General features: G+C 45.0%; 1 protein-coding gene across 10 annotated transcripts in view; it reads right to left on the bottom strand.

Moving 5' to 3' along the window:
• The window catches only part of SYNE2 (spectrin repeat containing nuclear envelope protein 2), a 343315-nt gene extending 332911 nt beyond the window's left edge, over positions 1 to 10404 (bottom strand). For 8 of the 10 annotated variants that reach the window (XM_027065880.2, XM_027065884.2, XM_027065889.2 and 5 more), the window contains exon 1: positions 10182 to 10320. The gene's annotated coding sequence lies outside the window, so the exon portion shown is untranslated. Of the gene's footprint in view, positions 1 to 9986; positions 10084 to 10181 lie in introns of those variants that run through there. The other 2 variants (XM_027065882.2, XM_027065883.2) reach the window with 2 other exon arrangements.
• Positions 10405 to 12692: the final 2288 nt, after the last annotated feature.

Here is a 12692-nt window from a genome sequence, read left to right as displayed (position 1 = left end):
CACTGGGCTGCGGAGCCTGCTTGGGACTCTCTCTCCCTCTCGCTCTGCCCCTTCCCGATTCACGTTGTCTCTTCCTCTCTCAAATATACTCTTATGAAAGAAAGAAACAAACACACAAACGGTGGGGCAATAAATGCCTTGGACATCCCTGGCTACAAAACCCTCAGATGTGGCTTAGCCTTGGAAACCGTCAACTCACATTGGCGAACATGACACTACGTAGGAAAGCAATGGTGCCCACTGGGAAATACGTGGAGACACATACAACCCCGTATACCCAAAGCACTTCACAATGGCTCCTAATCTAAATGATATGGGAGAAAACCCTTAATTAGCAGTGAGCTAACTTTTAGTAAGGAAGGACTTGGTATTTTATGGACTGATATTCCGTGGCACAAGTGCTGTTCTTTGTAGGCTGGCTGTCATCTGTAAGGAGGCAAAGACGTGAGGAAACATAATGAGGAATCATTGACACCAATACCGTACTTCATAATGAATAATGGATACAAGAGGGGAAACCGAGTAATAAAAACACACATTGGAACTAAGGTGATGCACTTCATAAATTGTTAGAGCATAAGGGGGGGGGTGGGCAGGGAAGGACAATGGAGTAAATATCACATTTCTAAATCATACTCCTAGAATTTTGGAGGTGTGAAAAAAATCTCAGAGATCATCTAATCCTCTATGCCAGTGGTTCACAAACTTGAGAGCGTACATCAGAATCCCTTGGATGGCTTGTTAAACAAAGACTGCCGCCGCCCCCCATCCCCGCCCCCTCAAGGTTTCCGATTCAGTAGAATGGATGCTGCTGGTCCCCAGAACACAATCAGGCAAGCACTGTGTTAAGCTCACTCCCATTGCCCTGTTCGTGTCTCCTTTGCAGGGTCACCAGTTACCACACTGGATTCCATGCTCCTCTGCGTGTGGGCCTTGCCCCTATTGGACAATTGCCTTTCTAAGAGCAAGGGACATAAATTTTCAGAAATGTTCCAGAGTCCAGATTCAATAAATATTTACAAGATAAATTAACTTGTTGAGTGAATGGAGTTTTCCCACTCATTTAGAGTCAAGTGTTTGCCAGTGTGTTAATATTCAGAATAGGGACACATTTGCATACCCGGATAGACAGAAGCTACTCAGTGACGACCAACAGCAAACACTGGCGATACTCAAAGCAAGACCAAAAGTCAGCTGGAACCAGAGCAACAAGTAGATGGCAAATTCTAGAGAGATCCAAGAGCTGCATCTCGGACTAGAGTTTTCTTTTTTTCTTTTTAGTTTATTTATTTACTTTGAGAGGAGGGGCGGGGGAGCAGAGAGAGGAAGAAAGAGAGAACCCTAAGCAGGCTCCATGCTGCCAGCACAGGGCTCAATCTCAGGAACTGAGAGGTCATGACCTAAGCCAAAATCAAGAGTCAGACGCTTAACTGACTGAGCCACCCAGGCGTCCCTCAGACTGGAGTTTTCAATCCAATATGGACTCTGACAAGCAGAAACTTGAGGTTCACTTTTGTCAAATGCGTTACTTTGACCTGAGGAGCTATAACCGAGTACTTTTCATCTCACACACCATCCAAAGAAAGGAATGCTTCCAAACTCATGTTTTGAAGTTTCTCAGAGCCTGGAAAATATCAGCACAGGTGGACTGATTCCTTTTCCCCATCCACCTTCTTCCTCCTAATATTTCCCAGAGGAAAGAAAAGAAGCACAACACGCTCTGCAGTGCCTGTCTGGAGAGTTCTCCAAGTCCGGGTGTTATGAATGTTCTAATACCCTCCAGTTTCCTGAAGTATCTTTGCATCATAGCAATGATCTGCTCCATGGCAAGTCAGCAGATTTAGTGTAAGAAAACGAACTATGCTGGGGCGTCTAAGCAATTCAGTCGCTTAAGCGCTGACTTCGGCTAAGGTCATGATCTCACGGTTCACAAGTTTGAGCCCCACATCGGGCTCTGTGCCGACAGCTCAGAGCCTGAAGCCTGTTTCAGATTCTATGTTTCCGTCTCTCTCTGCCCCTCCCCTGCTCACGTTCTGTCTCTCTCTCTCAAAAATAAACATTAAAAAATAATTTTTTTTAATTTTTTAAATGTTTATTTTTGAGACAGAGAGAGACAGAGCATGAGCAGGGGAGAGGCAGAGAGAGAGGGAGACATAGAATCCGAAGCAGGCTCCAAGCTGTGAGCACAGAGCCCAATGTGGGGCTTGAACCCACACACTGTGAGATCATGACCTGAGCTGAAGTCAGACGCTTAACCGACTGAGCAACCCAGGTGCCCCTAAAAAAAAAAATTTTTTTTAAAGAAAATGAACTATGTTCTGATTTCTGAATTTCACTACTTCTTTAAATATATGACAATAACACAAAGGTCAAGAGGAGAGTAATGGAAATATACTATTACAAACAGGGTTTTTCATCCATACACGAGATGGGATTATAACACTTGAAGGTAAACTGTGTAAGTTAAAGGTGTATACTAGGGGCGCCTGGGTGGCTCAGTCGGTTAAGCGTCCGACTTCAGCTCAGGTCACGATCTCACAGTCCTTGAGTTTGAGCCCCGCATCAGGCTCTGGGCTGATGGCTCAGGGCCTGGAGCCTGCTTCCGATTCTGTGTCTCCCTCTCTCTCTGCCCCTCCCCAGTTCATGCTCTGTCTCTTTCTGTCCCAAAAATAAATAAACGTTAAAAAAAAAAAAAGTGTATACTATAAACCCTAAAGCAGCCACTAAAGTAACAAAATAGAGAATGATAGCTAATAAGCCAAAAAAGGATATCTTTACTATATACAAAAATTTTCTATCCTTTACTATATACAAAAATAGTAAAAAAAAAAAAAGAAAAAAGAAAAAAAAAAAAAACAAAGACCAAAAAGGAGAAAAAAGGAATAAAGAACAGATGAAAAAAGCAGAAAACATATAGGAAGGTTCTAGATCTAAACCTAACCATATTCATAATCACTTAAAATATAAATGGTCTAAACAACCCAATTAACAGACAGAGTTCATCACACTGGATAAAAAAGTAACACTCTTCAAGGCAGTGAAGCATAACTCTCCACTCTTTAAGCATGAGCTGCACATAGTGACTCCCTTACCAAAAAGTACGTACAGAAGGGGGAGAAAAAAAGTAACTTTACAGGGGAGAACCCTGACAAATAGTACCTCAGCCAGGTGATCAAGGTTAACCTGAACAGGGATAAGTCCTGTTGATATTCCTCTGACATGGTGCGATTAGAATACACACTCTGTTCAAGTGCACATGAGACATTTACTTAAAGAAATTATATTCTGGGCTATAAAATAATTCTCCATAAACGTAAAATGATTTGAGCCACACAAAGTACGGCTCTTTGACAACAATGGAATTGAATTAGAAATCAGCAGCAGAAAGATCTCTGGAAAATCCACAAATATTTGGAAACCAAGCAATATACTGCTGGGTAACTCAGGGTCCGAGAACATAACAACAACAACAACAAAGTTTTAAAGTCTTTTGAACTGAATAAAAATAGAATCACACCGTATCGAAATTTGTGAGATGTCACTAAAACAGTACCCGGGAGGAAATGTACAGCACTAAACATCTATACAGCAAAAGAAAAACAGTCACAAAATCAGTGACCTAAAGAAACTAGAATAAGAAGAGCAAATTACACCCAAAGGAAGCAGAAGAAAGGAAATAACAAGGATCAGAATGAAAAGTCAATTAAATAGAAAACAGAAAAACAAAAGAGAATATCAATAAAACCAATAGCTGGTTCATCGAAAAGGTCAATTAAAGTGACAGACTTCTAAACCTTGGCGCTACTGACGTTTTGTCGCAATGGTTTTTTGTTTAGAGGATCTCTCCTGTTCACCATAGGTTCCTGAACAGCATCCCTGGTCTTGACCCACTAGATGCCAACAGCAAATGCCGCCCACCCCCCAACCCCTAACACACACAAGACATCGCCGCCATACATTACCTGTCTCTAGAAATCGCCAAGGGTTCCCAGCAGCAGTAGGGTAAACTTCAGCCCACGTTTCCCTCTGTAAAAAATATTAACTCAAAGCAAACTGACCTAAATGTAAAATGAAAAGTTTATAGGTTTACATTCTTTGATAGAGCTTTCCTAAGAGTTTTATAACTCTTAGAAAAAAATCTTTGTCACCTTGAGTTAGGCAAAAATTTCTCAAGGTACCATATCAAAAGTACAGTTCATAAAAGAATAAATTGATAAATTGGACTTCATTACAATTTAAAACTTCTGATCTTCAAAGATACTGTTAAGAGAACAGAAGACGAGGAATAGACTGAAAGTAACTCTTGCAAATAATGTATCTGATAAAGAACTTGTTTCTAGAAAATATAAAGAATCCGTGGGGGGACACCTGGGTGGCTCAGTTGGTTAAGCATCTGGCTTCAGCACAGATCTGATCTCCAGGTTCATGAGTTCAAGCCCTACATCAGGTTCTCTGCTGTCAGCATGGAGCCTGTGTCAGATCCTTTGTCACCCTCTCTCTCTCTCAAAAATAATTTGTAAAAAATTAAAAAAAAAAAAAAAAGTGGGGCTCCTGAGCAGCTCGGTTGGTTAAGTTTCTGACTTCCAGTCAGGTCGTAATCTCATGGTTTGGTTCGTGAGTTCAAGCCCTGCATTGGGCTCTGTGCTAACAGCTCAGAGCCTGGAGCCTACTTCAGATCCTGTGTCTTCCTCTTTCTCTCTGCCCCTCCCCTGCCCTGCTTGTGTGCACGCTCTCTCTCTCTTTCTTAAAAATAAATAAGTATATATATGTATACATATATAAAGAATTCTCAAAACTCAATAATAAGGAAACAACCAACCCAATAAAAAAAAATGGGCAAAAAATATACACAGAAACCTCAATAATGAAGATATATGGGTGGGAAATAAGCATATCATTAGTCATCAGGGAAATGCAAATTTAAACCACACTGAGAATACCACTACATCTCTAGTAGAAGTCTATGAAAAGCCTGACCATACCAAGTGTTGGCAAGGATGTAGAAGTCTCGCACACAACTTTGGGAATGTACAATGGTATAACCACTCCAAAACATAGATTTACCATGTGATCCAGCCATTCCACTCCTAAACACTTACCTTGGGGAAATAAAAGCAGATGCCTACACAAGACTGTATAATGTTCACAGTAGCTTTATTTTTAATAGTCAAAAACTGGAAGAAAAAAAAAAAGCCAAATGCCAATCAATGGGTATATGGACGAACGAACTGGGGCATATCCATACAGTGGAATACCATTCGGCAACAAAAAGGAATGACTCATTGATACACGCAATGTGGGGGAATCTCAAAATAATTATGCTAAGTGAAAGAAGCCAGACAAAAAAGAGACCCTGCTATATGATCCCATTTACGTAAAATTCTAAAAATACCAACTAATCCATAGAGTCAGAAAGCTATCTTTGGCTGTCTGGGGCAGGAGAATGCAGGTGTAGGGAGGGGCTGAAAGGAGAGATGGTTTCATAAATCTACACAGAAGTTAAAAACATGGCGAATTTCACACTCTAAACGTGTGGCTTACCATGTGTCAATTATACTCACCAGAGCCAGTGTAAGAATTATCACACTACGGGTGCCGAGTGGCTCAGTCAGCTAAGCATCCGGCTGTCAGTTTCAGCTCAGGTCATGATCTCACGGTTTTGTGAGTTCGAGCCCCGAGTCAGGCTCTGTGCTCACAGTGCGGAGCCTGCTTAGGATTCTCTCTCTCTCCCTCTATCTCTACCCCTCCCCCACTCACACTGTCTCTGTCTCTCTGAAAATAAATAAATAAACTTAAACTAAAAAAAAAAAAAAATTATCACACTAAACCACAAAGTGCAGACAGTGTAAGATAACCATCAAAAAAGAGCATAACCTGCAATTCAGTGAAGAATTACAGGCTTTAAACCTAAGGGATTCTACACTATTCCAGACCCACTCCTTTACTTGGTAAAAGTAGGAAAGGGGGGTGTATGACACAGGTCATTGGTCGATGTGAAAGCAAGGATAAAAAGTGAACGCACAGTGAAACCCTGAACAACAGGCTGTCGCATTTAACATTAATGTGATTTCTTAATTAAGATGTAGCCAATGGGAAATAGTTCATAATAAGAAAAAAAAGGAAAAATGCTTTAGGGTTTCCAGTTTGGCCTGTTCCACGCCCGGGAAGAACAGGTGCCTTCCTCCCACCACAGTCCCGAAGAACGCATCTTTTCCAGCACTGTCACGTATATATTGCCACCGCTCGTCCATCGAGACAGGGCCTCTGTCTTTTGATGTTGGCATTATGGTCAAATGTAAGTGTTTTGAGGTCAGAGAGCCTGATTTCCTATCCTAGGCTCTACCATTCACCTACCAGGTAACCTCAGAAGGTTACCTGATGCCCAGTTTTAGAGCCTATAAACCGGGGCTCACAGGCTACATGAGGATTCAATGGGAATTTATCCACACCTTGGCCTACAAGGAAGGCCCTGCTCGATCCTTCCCCTGATTACCGCCATGTCTTCACTTGGTCCTTTCCCACCAGCTGACAGTGTTCAGGCCCAACCAGCTTCTCCCAGTTCCAACAAATCCACACGCTGCCCAGCTCACTCCTGACTCAATGCTATTTCCACTGCCGATCTTCTTCCAAGTCTCTAACCTCCCCACCATCTCCCGCCCCAACAACATGGCCGGCTCCTTCTCATCAAAGACACAGCTTAACTGTCAGCTCCACAGAGAAGCCGTCTCACTAGTAACACAGAAGCCCCTGGTCTCGGTCTCAGCATCCCATGGTCTCCTTCCTTCTATTCAATGTTCACTCAACAAATAGTTCCCAAGGCCCTACCGCACGCCAGGCACCGTTCCAGGGTCTGAGGCTACAACAGTGGCCACGACAGCATGGATGGAGTGCAATCCAGTGGGGGAAGACGGACCATTCACAAGTGAGTAAAAAACAGAGTATGTTAGTTCCACCGTCATAAGGGCAACGGAGAGCTCTGTGCTGTCAGCTCGGGGCCTGGAGCCTGCTTTGGTTTCTGGGCGTCTCTCTCCATCTCTGCCCCTCCCCTGCTCACATTCTGTCTCTCTCCCTCAAAACTTAAAAAATAAATAAATAAGTGCCATGGAGAAAAATAAATTGTGAACAGGGGAAAAGGAACGGGGGTTGCAAGAGGGGCTGTGATTTTAAATCTGGGGTTTTGCCAAGGCTCACTGAGAACACAATTTTTTTTTTTAAGTTTCTTGATTTTGAGAGAGAGCATGCATGGGAGGGGCGCAGAGAGAGAGAGAGAGAGAGAGAGAGAGAGAGAGAATCTCAAGCAGGCCCGTGCTGTCAGCGCAGAGCCCTGACGTGAACCCACGTGTCATGAACTGTGAGATCATGTCCTGAGATGAAATCAAGAGTTGGCCGCTCAACCCACTGAGCCACCCAGGTGCCCTTCTGAAAACACAATAATGAGGAAAGAAGTGAAGGCGGTCAGGGAGGGAGCCAGACAGAAATGAGGGTTGGGCCGGGGGCATTCCAGGCAGAGGCAACAGCAAGTCCAAAGGTAACCTCAAACAGCAAGGAAACTGGTTTGGCTGCAGAAGTATGAGCAAGAAGAAGTACAGCAAAAAGGTGTAGGACTGGGGAAGGAGGAGGACCAGACGTGGGTAAGCTCTGGGCCCGCAGTCAGGTCTGCCTTCCACTCAGGGATGGGAAACCACTGAAGGGCTTTCAACAGGGAAGTGTGCGATCTGATGGACATTTTAAAATCTGCAATTAGTTTGCTAATGTTTTTCACGTTCTGTGAATCTTCCCCAGATCTTCCCCGCTGCTGGCGGGAACCACAGCAGTCCCCGTGCTGTTGTTAACTCCGGCACCTACCACAATACACTGTAGGCACTCAATAAATATGTATTAGATGAATGAGGTAATCTATGCAAAGCATTTACTGGTACAGAATAAGCACTCCATAAATGGTAACTATTTTTGTTTGCAACTCCAGATTTCAGCACAGTGGCCGACATATGGTAAAAGCTTATTTGAGTAAATGAATAATTTCGTGAAGTTATTAAAAATCTATATTAAAAACATATGATGAGTAATGACAAATTAATCAATTGCTTTTCACCGTGTTCCTTACTTATCAAGGCATGGCTGATTCTATTTTTTGAGCTTTACTTTAAATTGTTAAGCCACCATAGGGGCACCTGGGTGGCTCAATGGGTTAAGCATCTGACTTCGGTTCAGGTCATGATCTCATGGTCTGTGGGTTCAAGGCCCGGGTCAGGCTCTGTGCTAACAGATCAGAGCCTGAAGCCTGCTTCGGATTCTGGGTCCCCCTCTCTCTCTGCCCCTCCCCCACTCATACTCTGTCTCTTTCTCAAAAATAAACATTAAAAATAAATAAACTGTTAAACTACTGAGGGCACTACCTAGAATAATCCCATTGTGACTCAGTTCTCTAAACATACTGCAGTATCCCGCAAACACAATCAGCACCAATGCACTGAAATGTCTGTAAAATTTCTAATTGGGTGAACTTACTCACATGATCTTTTTTTTTTTTTTAGTAATCTTAATGTACAAGGTTAAGCTGACCCAAACTGGTTTGATTTTTATTTTTACTGAATTCAAATAAGGCTCAGTGAACTGAAACAGGTGAACAAAGAACTAAGAATTTCCACTTTTTATTTATTTTGACATCTCCAGAGTCTTTATCACCAAAAAAAAAAAAAAAAACTTAATGAGGATTACACCTGCTCCCTTCTCCCTCGTGGTGCTTTGGGGCAGGGGGCCATAATGGCGGGGCTAAGACCGTTTAGTAATTATCTCGGGAAAAGCTTCTGGAAGTCTCAACAGTTTTCCAGAAATAAAACTAAAGAAGGAGTCATGCATTCAGGTACAAAAACACGACAAATATTCCATCTCATAAAAGGTGAACACCCTCTCCTGGCGATATTTACAAGGTCTCAATGGCAGGGACCCAGAGCGGCAAAGGGCCAGGTATGGTTCAGATGTTTAATTGTAACCCCCAACCCTAAACGCGGCCGAACTCATCCTAGCACAACCATATAATATCTGCAAGGAGGACTTCGGAGCTATGGAAACTTTCAAAACAGCAGATGAAAGTTGCTTGAAATCAAACGAACTTCTAAAAAGAAAGAGATGCAGAAGTATAGAGCGGCTACAAAGAAGCGTCTCGGTTTGGCTCTGACTTGCTGGTGCTTGTACACAATCGTGCCTGCTAGCATCCAGCTCAGACGCTCCCTTCCATTAGGGGAGGGGAAAATAATAACTTTCGGAAATAACAAGCGTCCACAAAGGCAAATGTTACACGGGACTTCTCAAGCTCCATCTAATAAGGTGGCTCACGTAGTTTCGAGCAGCACCGATTCCACACAACTCTCCCCGCCCCCTGCTTTTTTTTTTTTTTTAACATTAGGAAAATAACCTAAGGAGGAAAAGGTGCTACCGTCAGACCCTCGAGGCAATTTCAGACAACAAAGACCCCAAACAATCAAAATGGAATTATAATCCGAGCAGTCCGAGCGGCCCCTGGCGCGGGGGCGCTTGGCTGCAGCGCCCGCCGCGGTTCCTGGAGCGCAGGGGCCGGCGGGTCCCTGCGCCCTCTCCAGCCCGGGTGCGCCCCGGCCCGCGGGTTCTCGGGGACTCGGGGCGAGCCTCGCGCCGCCCACGATTTGGCAATCTGTGAGCCGCTGCTCTCCACGTTCTATCTCACGCGGGGTTCAAAATCTTTCCCGCCCAGGCTTGACGCGGGGAAAGAAAACAATCAGCGGATCCCGAGCGCTGGGGCCTGGGCCGGGAGGGGGCGGCAGGGGGGATCAGGGCCGAGCCCCCAGCGCAGCCCCTTTCTGAGCCGGGCGGACCGGCGGGCTGGGGCCCGGAGGTGACACAAAGAAGCCGGAGAGACAAACGCCACCCGCTGGCGCTCGCTCCAATCCCCGGAGCGCCCCGCCCGCTGACAAGTTTGCGGCGCCCTCCACGCACCCCGCTCTCCCCACCTGGGCAAAGTTTCCGGTGGCCTGGCTCGGACCCCGACATCGGGTCGGTTCTCGTGCCTGCTGTCCCCCGCACTCTGCTCGGGGACCTTTCCCTCCCTCGCCCCCGCCCCTTCCCCTCCCTCCCGCTCTCCCTCCCCGCCACAGCCCGCTCTCTCCGGGGCGCACCGGGGTGCTAGGGCCCGCGGCCGCGCTCACCCGCCGCTGGCCTGGCGAGGGGCGAGGGCGCGGGCTGGGGCGGGCCCGGGTCGGCGCCCTGCTTGCCTTGCTCCCTCGATCGCGCCGTTTACTCGTCCTCCCGTCCGCTTTTTCGGTCCAGAAGGCTCGGGGCTCAGCAGAGCGCGCTCCGCTCCTTGGCGCTCGGAAAGCTGAAAACCACGCCCCGCGCCTTCCCCGCCCGCCGCCTGCCGCTGAGTCCCGCGCTCGCCGCTCCGCGGCCAGTGTGGAGCTAGCCCGAGAGCACCGGAGGCGGGGCCGCCCGCCTCCCTCCTCGCAGGCCCCGCGGCCGCCGTGGCCTGGCAACTTTCTTCCCAGGTTTTGGGACGTCAGAGAGGGAGGCGGGGAGATGCTAACTCAGAAAGCAGGTTAAAGACCGGGGGTAGAAAGAATGTCACAAACTCCCAAAAAAGCGTTTCTGCCGGATTTCATCTAGGAACTTCTCTAACCTTCCTGGACTCCTGGTTCTTTGAGTAAGAGAGTAAGGGAGTAAGAGAGCAGATGTGCAAATTAGCTACCAAACCTTGATCGAGTCATCTAACCTTTCTGGACCCTTTGTAAAATAAGGACTTGAGATTAGATGACCTTTACCATCTGGGTCAGTATTTCTAATAGCGTGGTCTAGACTTCAGGATCACCTGGAAGGTAGGGAAGGCCCTTGTTAAAATACAGAAGGCCTGCACAAGAACGGCCTCAGTCTTTTTTTTTTTTAAGTTTATTTATTTATTGAGAGAGAGAGGGAGAGAGAGACAGTGCAAGTGGGGGAAGGGCAGAGAGAGAAGGAGACAGAGAATCCCAAGCAGGCTCTGAGCTGACAGCATGGAGCCCTTATGGGGCTCTAATTCCAGAACCATGAGATCATGACCTGAGCAGAAATAAAAAATGAGGTGCTTACCCAGCTGAGCCACCCAGGCACCCCCAAGAACCACCTCAATCTTAAGATACTATATACATCTTCCAGATCTGAAATTCACTGGAAGCTAAATCCTTGGGAATCCATCCTGCAGATGCCAGTTTGATATCCCAGCAAATTACTCAATGCCTTTGGACTCGGGATGATGTCAGTTGACTCCCACTTACCCCCTGTATTGCTGCTGCAGCATTGCTAAGGCAGTCAAAATCCTAAATGAATGGTATTGTATCAACTCACTATTATTATGTAAAGAAGGGACTTTAAAATATTTCTCTAGTGTGTTTGTATTGCAATCAAATCACCTTCTTATAAATCCAAGCTCACCTATGTTGTATGGCTACAAAATCTTGCCTGGATTACCTAGTTAAATATGGTGCTTGTGATCCAAACCAAATGGTAAGGAGTAGACATTAGAGTTTTCATAATGCATGCAGTTAACACATGTTAATGAAAAAATAATCATTGTAAATTTTACCCACAACTAGGAACAATTATTTCAAAAACTTGTACCTCTATGAGTACCAGCATGATTCGGTTATTTGAAAAGCACATTTTACTGATGGTCAATGGCTCAACTCAACAAAACAGCACAGTATCAGTCTATGTGTCATTCCTTGAATTCCAAGATGATCATTCTGATAGTATTGCTTCTCTTCTTAGACTACCTAGGTTTACATTATTTAGTACTAATGGCTTGGATCTCAACAAAGGTCTATAAAGTAAGAAGATCCTTCTGGTCCTAGGGTGTCTTTTCATAGAACCGTTTTGCCTGATACAATACATACAAATCCAAGAGCCAATTTGGGGAAAGTTTGGGATCTCGGGTGTATGGAGCTGCTCTAACAAAGCATTATCTGTTATTTTCCTTTTCTGTTCTATTCATGCTATTCATTTCCATTTTACATCGGTTGCTTCCTTTAGAGTAAATGCTGCTAAATCATCATGGCAACAGTCTCTGGAGAAAATATTATGAATCATTTCTTAATTATTGTTCCCTTGTAGGCATCTATGCCACTAGTCCGCGAAATGAAAGGACTATTGTTCCGTATTGTGTCTAGTGCGCTCAAGAGAGTCCAGAATAAAGTGTCTCAGAATGTTTTCAGATGTCCCCAATTAGAGTCTTGTAATGATCTATGGTGTCTCCTAGACATGTCAGTTTGGATATAAAAGTAGTACCTACTTTCCAAACCAGCAAATTCGACCAATGGCAGGAGTACTGAAACAGATCCTCCACACTTTGAAATGAAAATAAAATGTAATGCTAAGCCAAACAGAGGCACACCCGGTTCTTTTGAAACACAACACTGAGCATGGGAACGGATGGCTCATGTGCTTCCAATCTCTGACTGTCAGGGTAAGGTTGCCATGAACCCAGCCCCGCCCACATTCTCCCATGCACCAAAAAACAGAGAGAGTACAACAACACAGTATGATGTCATGTTATGCCTCTCAGCTATTATTTACAACCAGCCTCTGTATTTATAGCAAAAGATCCCATTGGGCCCCACAGCCCACCTGAGGGACTTTGTCAGCTCCAGTTGTGCTAAAAACACACAAGTTTTGCAAATTGATCCAACTGA

The sequence above is a fragment of the Acinonyx jubatus genome, chromosome B3 (genome assembly GCF_027475565.1).
Source record: "Acinonyx jubatus isolate Ajub_Pintada_27869175 chromosome B3, VMU_Ajub_asm_v1.0, whole genome shotgun sequence".
Classification (NCBI taxonomy): Eukaryota; Metazoa; Chordata; class Mammalia; order Carnivora; family Felidae; genus Acinonyx; species Acinonyx jubatus.
This window is presented reverse-complemented; position numbering and strand designations above follow the sequence as displayed.